Genomic DNA, 17639 nt, shown 5'->3' with positions numbered 1-17639 from the left:
GTGGAAGTAAGTAATGAAGGATATGAAAAAGAGAAGAATAATTAGGCAAAAGTGGTAATATTGCTAGAAGATGTGCAAGAATTTGGCTTGCAAAAATTTCAAGCCGAATGCCCTGTAGCTGATCTTGATGAAAATACCATATTCATCATAAAAGATTGCATTGAATGGTGGAATGAAGTACTGGCACACAGGGTATCTGAAATCAAAGAAGCATTACAAGAACTTAAGGTTATACATCAGATTATTCAGAATGACCTTAAGTGGTTTGTAAAATAGTTCATGGAAAAAGAAGATGACTCTGTTGCCCAATCAGACGAGGTAATCAAAGAGTTCCAAAAGAAATTTTAAGAATGGCATGACAAGAGGACACCAGCCAAGCAGGATTTCTCCAACATGGTGCACACTAAATCTATGTTGATTATCAATCTGAAGCATGTGGAGATGCATGAGGAAAAGGCTGCTAAACTAAAGAAGATAAAGGAAATTTGGAAGCAACGGCTTGCCTACATTGGTCTTCCACATCAATCCATTATTTCTGCCTTTTCAACTACCTACAAAATGTGGAAGATGGCTAGAGGTGCGGTAGGTGGAGATAGTGAAACCTGATCAAGAATTTCTTAGCTACAGTTTCTTTGCCATTTTGTTTTCTTGAAATTTTAGTTATCAATTATTTTCAAAAGACAATTAACTCCTGGCGGGGTAATTTTGGCTTGAGTCCAGCCCCATGCCTATAAATGTAATAATTAGTATTGTTTAGGGGGTTTGAATTTATCCAGTAGACCGATAGACAGAACTAGTTTTGTTTATGGTTTTATTTCTAGTTTAGAAGTAACATTTTAGAACTTCGGCAGACACATGAAACTCTATAGTTTGATTTTGGGTTGAAAGCTTTGTAAGTGGATACTTTTATCTGCTTATTATTTTTGTATTTCTATAGATACTATTTAAGCTTCTAGCTGCACCTGTTATTGATTTTGAAATTGTGAACTTTAAATTTGGAAATTTTGTGGGAAATTGGTTCATGAAACTTGCCTGTTTGATCATTTAATTTTCAGCTATGTGGATCATTTTGATAATTAAAATCGAGTGGTTCTTTTGCATTAAAGTTTGTTTCATATTGATGAGATAAAATAAGTTGTTTCAACACTTGCAACAGATTACATTCTTGGAAAGTTATTCTATTGAGTTTATTTTGTTAAAAATTTCAATGCAATAAAGGTAGCTGCACTTGTTTCAATTGAAGAAATTTTAAGCAGAGAATTCCTAAGTTCTTTGAATAGGAATTCATTTGTTAGTTTACATTCTTTCCTCTATTTTGATATATGAACATTCATGGGAAAAACTATTCACTAACACTCTATAGGTTCAAAAAATTTTGATTTATTTCTTGTGTGCACCTAGAAAAATCACATAATTTGCTATAAAGGGAAAAGATGTTCCCTAACAGAATCTTTACATTATCCAATTTCTTAGTTAGATCAACCTATCCAAAAATAATGTTACTGGCGATCTTTTGGTTGACCTTGCCTAGAAACTTCTTTTCTGACCATTCCATTAGTTTTATATTTGTATCATGGTCTTCATTATTCACTTGGTCAACTATATCATATAATTTCTCAAGGATTGGCCTACCATAATTTGGAGGTTGTAGGTTGAAGGCATCCATGAATATATCTTTGATCTTATTCATTTCTTACTTGTATTTGAAGTCTTTCCTCATTGCCTTGTGCCTCCTTCTTTTATCCAATGTACTCTATATTCCATTCATCCTTTCCTTAGTTAGAGTGCTTGAATCATAATAGGGTATTTGGATTTCTTCATCAAGCTCAGGAAAACCATAATTAATGGTCCTGGCTACCCTAGTAGAACTTGAGCTTGGTGTATTGATTTTTATAGTCAACATGTAAGTACTCAACTTTTGAATAGGTTTGGTAGGAGTTCCTATTTTTGGAAATTCAGCCAAAGTTTGTATTGTAGACTCCTCCTTATCCTGTGTTTCTTCCCTACCTTCTTATTGTGTCACTACTGCTAGGGTTGTACTCTTGATCTATACTGACATACCTATGACTTCCTCTGCTATTGCACTTGGCTCTTGATGAGCTTGTAATGCTGTTCTTAGTGGTGATGGAGGTAGTGGAAATGGAAGTCCAATAGTTTGAGTGATTTGAGGTTGTTCTTGTGGTGACACCTTGGCTTCTTTGAGTTTATCTACTGACTTTTGGAGCTCATCTAAACTGACCAATATGGGACTTGTACACAATGTTCTTGAAGAGTTGTTTGGTCTAGGATCTTAGTGAGATCCTCTACAATTAATGGATTGATGTTTTGACTTGAGGTATCAACAACATCCTTAATCTTTATGATCTCTGCAGGTGTGGTGGTAGAGTGAGGAGGACTAGGAGGTGGAAGTTGTGTGTCTTGCACACTTTGCTACTCATTAGTACCCCTGTCTTCATCTTTTCCTTCCTCCTCCTCAACCTTTTTCTCTACTTATGTCTTCTCTTCTCTTCTCTTTCTTCTTTCTTCCAATTTAGTTTTGGCTTCTTCTTTGTATTCCTCTTCAAGGACATCTTCAGTTTTCTTATACAAATTCTTCCATGATCTTGTTGTCCTTTGTACAACTTCTTCAATTTTATTTTGCAAAATGGAGAATGCCCTATACTTTGGTGTAAATCTTTTATTATTCCTTTTGATTTCTTTAATGATTTGTTTCTTTTTCAAATTAGGGAGTATACTTGCTAGGGTTGATTCCCTCATTTCTTTCTCCATTTTCAAACAGAAATGCCATCTGTCTTCTACAAGTTTAGACAATTCCTTTGGCAATTGTCCATCTAGTTCAAGAGGTGTATACTTGAATTGTTCCATCATTACATAGACTGATTCTTCTATTTTGTTTTGTTCCTCTTTGGTGAACTTTTTGAAATCAATCTTTTTCATTTCACTTAAGCCTCCATTCCTAATCTTTTCACATAATGTATCAACTGAAGACTTAGAAGGATGACTTACCTTTTCAAACTAATCTTCTTCATCAATATTAGGTTGAGCCACATATCTTTTCCTTTCCCTTGGCTCTTCCTATGCCTTCTTGGTTGTTTGTTTCTTCCTTTTAGCTTCCTCTTTGGCTTTTTGTGTGGTGTCCCTTGTTGTAGCTCTAGTTGTTGGCTTCTTTGGTGTAGGCTAAGAAGCAGGAGGTGTCTTTTCCTTCCTTTTGATAGCTTTTCCTTTGATAGGTGCTTCCTTGGCTTCTTCTTCCTCGACACTCTCATCGTTAAATTCACCTTGGCCTTGTGTCAATTGTCATTCCCCTATTATTCCATTTTGCACCTATGTTCTTCTCTATTATTTCTTCTTTTCACTTCTCAATGTCTTGGGCCAATCTAGGGTTGGAAATCCTATAACCCTATGAACCATCTTTGTGGTAATTATAACTAGTCCTTTCTCTAATCAAAATGATCCATCATGAATTCTGCTAAGTATTATGTGTATCCACTCAGTTTTGAATATGATTGGAAAAACTAGGGCTTTGGTTAAACCCTTCTTCTCTATAATTGAAAATTCATCGTTAAATATACCATTATCATAGATTTTATCATAGGTGTTGAAATTTTTTAGGTCTCCTATGGCTCCTATTTTGTAGTTATAACATTTATGTACATATTGGAACACAACAAATTTTTTTTAGATCATAGACAATGCACCTGTGGGATCATTTTTTTATGCTACTTTTGGGATTGGCCCGAATTTAGGTTGCTTAACCTCATTGCTGATAAGTTGAATTTCATGGTTCTCTTTCCCTTGGGTTGACTTTGAACCAAATGCCATTTTAAACCAAACTATGGTTTGACATTTAAAGTAAACTTCACAAACTATACAACTCGACACCTGAAGGAAATAACTAGTTAAATGCTTAAATTGCTTGGGTAGATGCTGAATCACTGCAAATCACTGGTTGAATGCTTGAAAATTGCTCAATCATGCTCCTGGTAATCACTCTTCATTTGAATGGCTCAAAATGAATCGATTTTAACCTTTAAGCGACTCAAAAACCTTGCATTTAATGCATTCTTGTACCTTCACCTATCACTTAGCTTCCAAAGGTTTTCAACTTGGCATTTGTTATATTTCACTCGGCAGTTATTCTCACTCGGCATCTACTAATTTTGTCAGTAACTCAGTAACCACTACAGTTTTACTCAGCTCCCACTAGACTTTTTAACTCAGCTTACCAAAGACAGCTCAACATCATCATTCAAATTTTGGCTTGGCATCTTAACTCATGTAGATTTATACTTTGCAAAGCTTCTTCTCTATTTAGGGCTAATCTATGATACTTCCTTATATGTATCAGCCCCATAGGCTCATCTTGTGATTAGTTGGATGAGGTATGATCACTTGACCTATTGGGTGAAGTGATCCTTCCATTAGATGCATTTGGTACATCCATTTTCTGCCATGTCTTCTTTACATCTGCTCTGATGTGTGTCTCCTCAACTTTTTCTTTGCCTTTAATTACTTCAGTCTTGGGTGCTTTGGCCTTTGTTGGACAATTCCTACTAACATGTCCAGTTTTCAAGCAACTGAAGTAAGTAGTTTGGTTCAACCATCTTTTATAGTTCCCCTTGAAGTGTGTTTTGATGCACTTCTAGGGTATGTGACCATACTCTTAACAATAATGACAACTTTGTCTTGTATTGTAGTCCCAATTGTAATGATGTACATAGTTGTCCCTCCTTACATGTTGATTTGGTGTCCACATAGGCTTTGATCTACATTCAAAGGCTCTATGTCCATACTTCTTGTAATTATGGTAGTGTCCATCAAATATTTGTGTCCTTGTGACTTTAGACCTATAGTCTTATGTCATGTGTCCTTGCATGTTGCATTTGTCATAGTAACCCTTGCTTTTAGGTATACTTTTCTGATTGATCCTTCTATTCCTACAAACATTAGCAATATGCCCCTTTTTATTATAGTAATGACAAGTGGGTTTATAATCCTCACCTTTTTCACTTCTTTGCTCAACACTCTTCGATGTTTCACCAACTTTAGTGCTAGTGTATCTAAGTCCTAATGTATCATGGGTTGATCTTGGGGATTTCAGCAACTGTTTGAAGTACTTGATAGCTTCACTTGACTTGTTGAGATTCTCTACTATTTCTTTTTCTCTATTCAATTCATTCTACAGTTGTTCATTTTGCATCCTCAAAGTAGAGATCTCAATATCTTTCATATTGAGTTCATGATGAAGATTCATCAGTTGGGCAAGTGTATCCATCTGCATGTTTGAGATCCTTGTCAATTCAGTACATTTTTCTTCAAGTTTGTTTGCAAGATTTCTTTTGTCATCTTCCATCATGGCTCTATCCTCAACTGCCCTTTTCTTTTGCTCAGTGATTTCACATAGCATCATGGCCTGTGATTCATGCTCCATCTTAAGAGTTCTTATCTCTTCTACTTGAACTCTATTTTTCTCTATCAGTTCTACTATTGCTACATCAAATTCTTTGGAATCTCCTTTGGCAAATACTTTTATGGTTTCAATATCCTTGTAGTGAATATCATTTTTGGCTATAGCTATATCCTTCCTTCTTTTTAAGGATTTTTTTAGTTCCTCTCTAGCTTCCACTACCTTGTGTACATCAAGATGCACATCTATCACCTGGTTCTCAATGATCTTCCCAAGTTTGAAGACTTCCATCTTTAGATCTTTTCCTCCAAGCTGTTAGGCTTCTTTTTGAGAGAACTTGGCTCTGATACCAATTTTTGGAATGTCTTAATGGGAAGAGTGCTTCTAAGAGAGGGGATGAATTAGAAGTACTGACCTTTTTCTAGTTTTAAATCTTTAATAACATATAACTAAAAGTAACATGCATTCATATAAACATGAAACAATCATGAGATACAAACATGCATCACCACATAACACTTGAGATTTTGGTAACCAAGAAACCCTCCAGGAATAAGAAGGTAAAATATGGGTGGGGATGATACCCATGAAATTATTGTAGTAATTGATTTCAACCACTTCTGATGGTTTTCCATGTTAAAGGCTACAACACACTATTAAATGTGACCTTATTGAAGGATTTCTACACCTTGTTAAGAGTATGCCTTGTTAGAGGACTTAAGAACATTCAACTTAGAATGCCACCCTGTTAAAAGATTTACATAAGGCTATTAAACCCACCTAACTCAATAGGGTTTCCAAATTCTTAATACAATTGTGAGAGAGTATTAGAATAATAAACCTAATCTAATGCAATCTCTGATGCTGATCTCAGGTACTTGATCTGCTCTTCTATTACTGATCTCTGCTAGATCTGATCTGCTGATTGGGATCCTTGTTATGTTCTGATCAACTAGATGAGTAAATGCCATCCTTTCCACTAAATCTTTGACACCAAATGTTCTGTAACAACCTTAATGATAGTCTCTACTTTTCTTTCTTCTTTCCTCTCTTACTCTCACATTGTTCAATGGTGTCAAGACTCCCTTATAAAGATTAGTGCATGGTTCGTTATGCATCCTTGAATCAAATGTTCCCACCCAAACCCTTGAAATTTACCCATTGGTTGGATCCAGTCTCCAATTTTTTGATTGACTGCATGAGGATCACATAGGTGGATGTGAGGATTTGATCTTATCTCCTTATCCTGCTATGAGTCATGCATAACCATTTTACATCTTTGTTTGCAATTGCACCAACTCTTATTCTAATCCTACATTGCTCAACGGATGAAGTAATACTGATGCTTGATACCATCTATTCTAGATTTCTTAGCACCCTCTATAGTTCCTACATTACTCGGCACTATAGAATTCCTATGTCACTCGGCACCTATTGGTTTTCTACATTGCTTGGCTTTTACTGATTCCTAAATCACTCGGCTCCTATTAACTTTGCAATGCTCGATTCCTGTTGGATCCTGAGTTACTCTGCACATATTGAATTTTGTATAGTTGGAACTTGTAGAATTCTTGTGTCACTTGGTACCTATTGGTTTTCTACATTTCTTGGCTTTTACTAATTCCTAAATCACTCGGCTCCTATTAACTTTGCAATGCTCAGATCTTATTGGATCCTGAGTTAATTGGCACATGTTGAATTCTATATAGCTCAGCATATACTATAATGTGTTCTTCTTGGAAACAACTATAGTTTCTTCGGCACTATCTATGAGTCGACATATAAATAAATTCTAACTTAGCTTCCATTGTGTACTCGGCATGTATAATGAAAATGGTTAAGTGTGTTGATACTCATTTGTCAATCTTACTTATTTGATCAACAATCTCCCCCTTTGACATGAGTGTGAAAAAAACTTAACTGATCATTCATGATCTAAACCTTATGTGTCCATTCTTCACTTATAAAATTTTAAAAAGATATTGTGAACAACAATATATCTTATGACTTCCCCTAAGTTGATTATGTCATGAATTTTGATGTCTTGTGCCATTGTACCTGATGTACTTTATTCTTTGACCTATTTCTGACATGTTCTCCTTATTTTACTATATGCATTTTTCCTCCTTTAATATATCTCCCCCTTAAAATATTATCTCCTAAATTATCTCCCCCTTTGAATAATTTCTCCCCCTTTTTGCAACTTATGTCAAAGGATTCTAAATGGTAATGCCATGCTTGTCCAAAAATGTCTTATTTACCTCAAGGAGAATTTTGAGAGCTACATCCTAGTTATTTAATGCAATATCCAATGACTTGTGTTGGATAGAAAGTTTTTTTTCTAGATCAACAAATCCTTCATGTGTAGAAATATTTGGATCCTTCTTTAGGATTGTTTCTGCATACATTTGCTCCTTGTGTAAGACTTCCAAATGGGGAGTGATAGAGGCTTGTATTTGCATCAGCTTTTCTTTAATAGTGACATCTTCTATTGATAATGCAGCTAATTCCCTTTGAGTGTGAAGCATTTGAGAAAAATTCTTCTCACTTTGTGTAGGATTTGAGGGTAGTTGCATGCTAAAGAGCTTTAGTTTGCTCTCAAGGTTCAAAATTTTTGAATTTATTTCTTGTGTGAACTTAGAAAAATCACACAATTTTCTATAAAGGGAAAAGATGTTCCCTAACACAATCTTTACATTATCCAATTTCTTAGCTAGGTCAACCTATCCCAAAATAATTTTACTAGCTATCTTTTGGTTGACCTTGCCTAGAAACTTCTTTTCTGACCATTCCATTAGTTTTACATTTGTATCATGGTCTTCACTATTCACTTGGTCAACTATATCAGATAGTTGCTCAAGCATTGGCCTACTTGAATCTAGAGGTTGTAGGCTAAAGGCATCCATGAATATATCTTTGATCTCATTCATTGCCTAATTGTATTTGATGTCTTTCCTCATTGCCTCTTGCCTCTTTCTTTTATCGAATGCACTCTATTTTTCATTCATCTTTTCCTCAATTAGAGTGCTTGAATCATAATAGGGTATTTGGATTTCTTCATCAAGCTCAGGAATACCATAATGAATGGTCTTGGCTACCCTAGTAGAACTTGAGCTTCATGTACTAACTTGTATAGTTAACATGTCAGTACTTAAATTCTAAACAGGTTTAGTAGGAGCTCCTATTTTTGGTAATTCAACCAAAGTTTGTATTGCAGACTCCTCCTTATCCCATGTTTCTTCCCTATCTTCTTCTTGTGTCACTACTGCTGGGGTTGTACTTGTGATCTATACTGATGTACCTATGAGTTCCTCTGCTATTACACTGAGCTCCTGATGAGCTTGCATGGCTATTCTTAGTGGTGATGGAGGTGGTAGAAATGGAAGTCCAATAGTTTGAGTGATTTGAGGTGGTTCTTTTGGTGACACCTTGGCTTCTTTGAGTTTATCTACTGACTTTTGGAGCTCATCTACACTAACCAATATGGGACTTGTACACAATTGTGATTGAAGAGTTGTTTTGTCAAGGATCTTAGTGAGATCCTCTATAGTTAATGGATTGATGTTTTGACTTGAGGTGTCAACAACATCCTTAATCTCTATGATCTTTGCAGGTGTGGTGGTAGAGTGAGGAGGACTAGGAGGTGGAGGTTGTGTGTCTTGCACACTTTGTTGCTAATCAATACCCCTGTCTTCATCTTTTCCTTCTTCCTCTTCAACCTTTTTCTCTACTTATGTCTTCTCTTCTCTTCTCTTTCTTCTCTCTTCTAGTTTAGCTATGGCTTCTTTGCATTCCACTTCAAGGACATCTTCAATTTTCTTATACAAATTCTTCCATAATCTTGTTGTCCTTTGTACAACTTCTTCAATTTTATTTTGCAAAATAGAGAATACCCTATACTTTTGTGTAAACCTTTTTTAATGCTTTTTGACTACTTTAATTATTTGTTTGTTTAGAAAATCAGGCAGTATACTTGCTAGGGTTGATTCCCTCATTTCTTTCTCCATTTTCAAATAGAAATGCCATCTGTCTTCTACAATTTTAGACAATTCCTTTGGGAATTGTCCATCTAGTTCAAGAGGTGTTTACTTGAATTGTGCCATCATTACATAGACTGATTCTTCTATTCTATTTTGTTCCTCTTCAGTGAACTTTTTGAAATCAATCTTTTTCATTTCACTTAAGTCTCAATTCCTAATCTTTTCACATAATGTATCAACTGAAGACTTAGAAGGATGACTTACCTTTTTAGACTGATCTTCTTCATTAGTATTAGGTTGGGCCACATATCTTTTCCTTTCCCTTGGCTCTTCCTATGCCTTCTTGGTTGTTTGTTTCTTCCTTTCAGCTTCCTCTTTGGCTTTTTGTGTGGTGGCCCTTGTTGTAGCTCTGGTTGTTGGCTTCTTTGGTGTAGGCTGAGAAGCAGGAGGTGTCTTTTCCTTCCTTTTAGTGGCCTTTCCTTTGATGGGTGCTTCCTTGGCTTCTTCTTCCTCAGCTCTCTCATCTTTATCTTCACCTTGGCCTTGTGTCAATTGTCATTATCCTATTATTCCATTTTGCACCTGTGTTCTTCTCTATTTTTTCCTTCTTTTCACTTCTCAGTGTCTTGGGCCAATCTAGGGTTGGAAATCCTGTAACCCTATGAACCATCTTCTTAGTAATTTTAACTATTCCTTGCTCTAACCAGAATGATCCATCATGAATTCTACTAAGTATTATGTGTATCCACTCAATTTTGAATATGATTGGAAAAACTAGGGCTTTGGTTAAACCCTTCTTCTCTATAATTGATAATTCATCCTTTAATATACCATTATCATAGAGTTGATCATAGATGTTGAAGATTTTGAGGTCTCGTATGGCTCCTATTTTGTAGTTATAACATTTATGCACATCTTGGACCATAACAACTTTTTTGGGGATCATAGACAATGCACCTATGGGATCATTTTTGTATGCTACTTCTAGGATTGGCCTCAATTCAGGTTGGTTAACCTCATGTTTGACAAGTTGAATTTCATGGCTCTCTTTCCCTTGGGTCAACTTTGAACCAGATGCCATTTTAAACCAAACTAGGGTTTGACATTTAAAGTAAACTTCACAAACTATACAACTTGGTACCTGAAGGAAATACCTAGTTAAATGCTTAAATCACTTGGGTCGATGCTAAATCACAACAAATTGCTGGTTGAATGCTTGAAAATCACTCAATCATGCTCTTGGTAATCACTCTTCATTTGAATGGCTCAAAATGAATCGATTTTCACCTTTAAGTGACTCAAAAACCTTGCATTTAATGCATTCTTGTACCTTCACCTATCACTCAGCTTCCAAAGGTTTTCAACTTGGCATCTGTTCTATTTCACTCGGTAGCTATTCTCACTCGACATTTACTAATTTTTTTAGTAACTAGACAACCACTGCAATTTTACTTAGCTACCGCTAGACTTTTTAACTTGGCTTCCAAAGCAGTTTCACTTGGTAACCAAAGATAGCTTGGCATCATCATTCAAATTTCATCTTTCCTAATTGTCTTGTAGATCATATCTTGAATTCCTTGACCAAATTCCTAGCTAGAACATCTTGAGTCTCATTTCATATGGTCTTAACTCATCAACCTCATATTATTAAATAGGGTATTAAACTTATAATATTCAAAATCTATATTCTTCCCTAATAGAATCTCATAAATAATTCTAAGTAATGAAAATGTTAGTCATGACCTAATTTAACTCCTAATCACATGCATTCCTTATAGTTAATAATAGGGTATGATTTGGGGCCTTACATCCTCCTCCCTAGCTATCAACTTCCTCCTAGAAGTCTTTTGTAGTTAGGGACACAACTTTCATATATAGGGCTTACCTTGATTCAGCATAGGTGTTCCACTCAAGAGCCTTGCCTTAAGATCACCTCACCTTCCTAACAATTTTATGTATATTTGAGATTTAACTATGTAAACTATAGAATATTGTCCCATAGCTCATATAGGGATAATTCTTCTTTAAATGATTAACTCACCATTGATGAGTTGGGTCTCATCCCAAGTTGGTGTACCTATCAATACCTGATAAATAATTTGCATAACTCCTTCCTAAATAGGGTAGCTATCAATTGTATCTAGAATGTCTCGGCTCATTGTGGCATTCCTAGTCTATTGGTGGTTAAGGATGGATTACCATGAATAATGTATTCAATAGCTATTCTTGGAATCATATTTCTTTGATTGTCAAGTTAGTTCCTTGTTCATTACATGGCTTCATTTCCTTTATCAACTTGTTAAATTGGTTTAATTTCCAATTATAGATCGATAGTACTTGTCTACCTATTTTCTCTTATGTTGCACCTTAGTTTGCTCACTTATTTAATATCCTTCCTTTCACTTGGTTACTCTCACTTTTAGGAGTTTTCCTCCTTGTTCGATAACTTTGTATCTTGATATGCTATGTCCTATTTTGATAACCATTCATTTACCATTGTTGTCATATTCTTCATTAGTCCTTACTGACTAACTTTACTCATAAGTTTTGATTCATTCACTCACCTCAACACTGACTAATTCTATGATTATAGTCCAAGATTAACTTATTAGTGGGGAGTTGATATCTTTCATAAAAACTCCATGAATTCATTTACTTTAGTTTGATATGCAGATCTACTTACAAGTTTTCAATTGTAGTCACTTGATGGTTATTGAGATCTTTTGGTTGCATCTTAACTGAGTAACTTGGCCATTACAACTTTTGGTTGGTATACTTATTAGATATTAGGTCAAGAATTGTATTGTATATTCTACTACCTTTGGTCCTTATATTTTTATCACATTTAGCACCCTTGCCTAAGGTCCTTAACATAGTGTGTAATAGAGGTATATTCATTTGAGGGATATTGGGCATCCATATTTCATCAGGTTGAATGAAATCATATCTCATGATGAAGGAAAGGGTGGTATTCTAATTTCCTCATGATGGTTGTCAAGAATATTCCCTGATATGACTAACTTATAATGTATAATGCAACACACTTACAGAAAAATGCCCCATAAAATAACTTAAAACAAAATAAATCACCAATCATAACATAAATGTGGCCACAATGGTAATCTTTAATTAAAAACATGTCATGTCTTGAGGAAAAAGGGGACCATACCAAGAAATCATCATAAATGAACACTCCACAAATTGGTAGAACATGCAAAAAGTTGAGAACAACAACAATTCGTAACAATTCAAATTTTCAAGAGCATCACGATCATACCAAGGTCTTCCTAATGGAAAGAAGAGGAAGGGTTGTCCTATAACTTCATGGTGAATTAATGGTATGCAAAGATGATTCCCTTGTATTTTTTGTCCTTCTTAGGAATAGGTTAAGAAAGTGATCCCCACTCTTATTGCTTATGGGGTTGATGAGTCTTAGGAATTCATTCTTTAATTGCTTATGTTTTCTTACCTACTTACCCATTACTATCAAGAATGGCTAGATGTAGTCTAGGGCTAGGGTTTCCTCCCAAATTACACTAGTGACCCTTTGGATAAGAATAAGATTATGATTGATTTCAATTACCTAAAAATATAATATAATAGGTCACCATTAGAAAGGTCAATGGGGTATCTCTTATACACCTATCACACTTCTTTTAAGCATCATTTGAGTTTATTGATACTTTTAAGAATGGTTCTATCATCTGATCTCATGATAGCCTAGGATTCCTTAATGTATTATTGATATTGTGAGCACTATTTATCATTTGTCAAGTTTTTTGTATCTTTGAAGCTGTAATGTAGACCGAGCAAGATGTCGATGACTGAGTGATAGTTTGTCACTGAGTTTCAAGGTGTTGTTGAATAACAACAATATTTTGAGTACGAACTTGGCTTGTAAGTTCAATTGCTCGTCATTGAAAATCTTAATTTTTTTTGGGGGTTATCCTAGCTAGTAATTATATGTGATCATGTCACCCATTCTAATATGATAGTGTCACATGTGGTGAAGGGTCCTCTTTTGCTGTAGAAAGTATATATTGTAAATGAAATTAGTGAACCATGTTATATCTGATGTTATCTATTTTTGGTGTGTGTTATTCCTTCTTCTATTTTCTTATTGTCTCTTATTGTTCCCTTACATGTCTGGTAGGAGACTTATCTTATCGGTATCACTTCCAATGGAATTCTTCAAGTTTGTTTTCTATCACCTAACTATAGAGTTTATATTAGGATAGTCAAGGCATAGAATATTACCTTTATTATATTAGTCAATCCACTACTGTATAACATAGTGGGGATTTTCTAGTCACAATCTTATAATCTATTATTCTTATCATTCATGTTTACCCTAATTAAGAGTACTCTCTCCCAAAGAACTGAGGTCTACATTTTGCATAGGGGTTAGATAGAGATCCTTTAAAATTTGAATTCCCACAAGGTTGAGGTTAATATCTTATCATATCTTAATCCTTAGTAGTTTCAAAATGTTACCAATAAGTAATAATACATGTTATGGGTCAATTTTTGATGAGGACATGCTTTCCTTTGTAATATGGTATTATGATAACTTACAATTGTATATTCATTTGTGGACTCATTAATGCCTAGTGTTGTATAATCAAGCTCTAATACCAGAATGTGATGCCCTAACTTATAGGGAAAAATACAACTACGAAAGTTATTTTTTGATGACATTTAAATTGTACATCAGAGATATCAAAAGACATGATGATTAGTTAGAATGTTAAGATTATCTTAAAGGTATGACTATTACAACTTAGTGTGCAAGTATCAAAATTGAAGGCACATTGGTTGTTGATCAACCATCTTCTAAGATTCACAATTACCATCTAGGTGGTAGGGAACCTTACCCATACATCCCAAACAATCTAATTCTTTTATTAAGTATGACCACAATGTTGGGGTGACTCTTGCATAGTTCTTTTCATATCTATTCCTAGATAATAAGTTCATTAACATTTCAATAATCTCACTTACATTCTTGTATAACAAGTAACACTAAGTGATCCTATGAGGGGGCCAACCCTTCTAGCACTTTACAATTACATCTTTGCCATAATTGACCCATCAAAATTTACTAATTTCCACTATAACTAATACCTAGTAACATTAGGTTATTCATTTGTTCTCTAGTGCTTGTTAATAAAGTTCATATCCATAATTGATTATAATTGTACATTATAGTTCTAGTTGTAGGACAATGAAGATGACTTAGAACCTATGACTTAAGAAAAAGATATATGTATGTATGTATGTATGTATGTATATATATATATATATATATATATATATATATATATATATATATATATGTATCTATATATATATATGTATACATATATATATATATATATATATATATATATGTATACATATATATATATATATATATGTATGTATGTATGTATGTATACATATATATATATATGTATGTATGTATACATATATATATATATATGTATGTATACATACATCTATATATGTATGCATACATACATCTATATATGTATGCATATATATATACATACATATATATATACATGCATATATATATATATACAGACATACATATATATACATATATATACATACATATATATATATATATGTATATATATGTATGTATATATATGTATGTATATATATATATGTATGTATGTATATATATATATATATATCCAGTGGTGTAAGGGCAATCCTGTATGACCCAAAAATATGCTTATAGATAGTTTTTGTTTAATGTGTTTTTATTTCTAGATACCCATTTGGGTCAAATAAGGGTTCCAACTCTCATAGTTCTACTATTAGTTTTTTGGGTTAGAGTTTTTAAGCACCTTAAGCAACTTGGGATATGTGTAAGTGTAGAAAATGAGTTATTTTGTAATTGAGCCAAAATTATAATGAGTTATAGGGTATAAGTTGGAGGGATGATTATATTTGTAATTTAAAATTCTCTAGAAAAAGAAATAGGTTAAAAGGCTTTATGGTTAGAAAGTTATTGTAGTCTTAATTTTCCTAGAGACCTCCTAAGAGTGCTTAAAAGTTAGATTAGGGGCACTAAAAAACCTTGTATGGGACCAAAAAATGGGGAATGAGTGAAACTAGTCCATAGGGATATAGAATGCTTTGACAGTTTTCCAGAAATGTAAACAGTTAGTCAATTGGAGTCATAGTTCAAAAGTTATGCCTCCCAAAAGTTGGACTTCTAGAACCTTTTGTTTTGGTGGTGGATGCCAACTTGTATATTCTAGAATGTATTCCTAACCCTAAATCATTTGGGGCTTATTTAAGAACATTTTTGGCATTGTAAAGGTAGTTCTTAGTGGAGTTTGAGAGAAGGTACTTCGTGGAGGATTTCTTTCTCTAGAATCATACTATTGTAATCCCATAGGGGAATTTTCATTGATAATAATATTTTTCATTTTTCTTGTGTGTTCATTCTGGTCTTTGGTTGTGTCTTCATCAAGTGGTATCAAAGCCAGGTTTTCTTGAGTGTGTAGATAGAGCACTAACTGTGAGGTAGTTTACACCAGGGCTGTGACATTGTGGTTTTGAGACAAGAAGATGCCTCCATGAGGGGAACATGGTGGAAGCATCAGAGTTGTTACTCCTAAGGTTAGAGCCCTCTAGAGACAAGTTCAAGCATTGCAGGAGGAGATTTATAGAGGACTGAATGTTGCCGCAGGCAATGAAAGTGAGAAAGAAAATGAAGAGGAAGAAAATATTGGATAGGAAGGGGAAGTCCTAAATTAGGCATAGGAGAAGCCTTTTAGGTCCATTTCTAACATGGAAAAAGACCTAAAATTGATGTGGATATGTTTTTAGGAAATCTAAACTTGGATGAGTTGATCAACTAGATTAATGAACTAGAGGAGTATTTTGAGTATGAGGATATTAGGGATCTAGATAGGGTTAAGTTTTCCAAGGGCAAAATGAAAGGCCATGCAAAATTCTAGTGGAAAGAGATTTGGTTGGAAACAAATAGAAAAGGAAAGGCCATGCAAAAATCTAGTGGCAAGAGATTCAACTGGAAAGAAATAGAAGAGGAAAGGAGAAAATCACAAGATGGGATCGCATGGTGGAAAAACTAAACAAGCAGTTCATTCCTATTGATTATGAGCGTGATTTGTTCAAGAAAATGCAAGGATTTAAACAAGTAGGAAAATCTATCTAGGAATATACGGAGTAATTTTATTGACTTCTCATTAGGGTAGGGTGTGTAGAAGAAAAAAAGGAGAAGGTTTCTTAGTATCTCAGAGGGGTATGACCTAGCATTTAGGAGTTAAGTTTGGTTAGAATGACTATCATTGAAGAGACATACCAGTTTTCCCTATGAGTTGAAGAGATGTTTAGTAAAAGGTTTGAAGGAAGGAAAAGAGGGTGCAATCAAGGAGGAAGGGATGGCAATAGGTCATCTAGAGGCCAAAATGAGACTCGAAAGAAAAATGAAGATGTGGGTACTCGCAAAAACTAGAGAAATGAGGGTTTCAACTGCTCCCATGATCAAAAATTTGGAGATCAAAGAGGAAGAGGTAGAGGATGTGGAAAAGGATCAAGAAGAGGAGGCTTTTGTGGTAGCTATTTTCATTGCAATGAAGAAGGTCATCATGCCTTTGAATGCCCTCAATGACAAGGAAGGATAGATAGGAGAGTTGATGGTCAAGCAAGGGTTTCTCATGTGGATGAGGATGCAAAAAGAGGAGAGGTTCTCATAAATGAAAGGGTCTTATTAAGCAGTGAGACTGAACGTAGACAAAGGAGGAGTTTGTTTTGTACCAGGTGCAAGTGTGAGGGTAAGTGTTGTGATGTGATTGTTGATGGTGGCAGCACAGACAACTTGGTGTCTAGGGAGATTTTCTCTAAGCCAAAGCTCAAGAGGGAGAAACACCCCCAACCCTATTAGATTACTTGGGTGAAGGATGATCATAAGGTCCTAGTCAATGAATAATGTTTGGTGAAGTTCAAGATTGGGAGTTACCATGATGAAGTTCTCTGTGACATCATTCCAATGGATGTCTTCCATTTATTGTTGGGAAGACTGTGGCATTTTGATAGACATGTTGTACATGATGGTCATACAAATACATACTCTCTAACAAAGGATGGAGTTCACCACAAACTAAAGCCCTTGCTAAAGGAAGGTGAAAAGGTATGCAATAGTGCTAGGATATGTCTTGTTGATGGAAGAAATTTTTTATATGGTCTAAAACATCAACGTATGTGTTATG

Source organism: Cupressus sempervirens, chromosome 2, assembly GCF_028749045.1.
Source record: "Cupressus sempervirens isolate cs-2001-9-10 chromosome 2, ASM2874904v1, whole genome shotgun sequence".
Lineage (NCBI taxonomy): Eukaryota > Viridiplantae > Streptophyta > Pinopsida > Cupressales > Cupressaceae > Cupressus > Cupressus sempervirens.
This window is presented reverse-complemented; position numbering follows the sequence as displayed.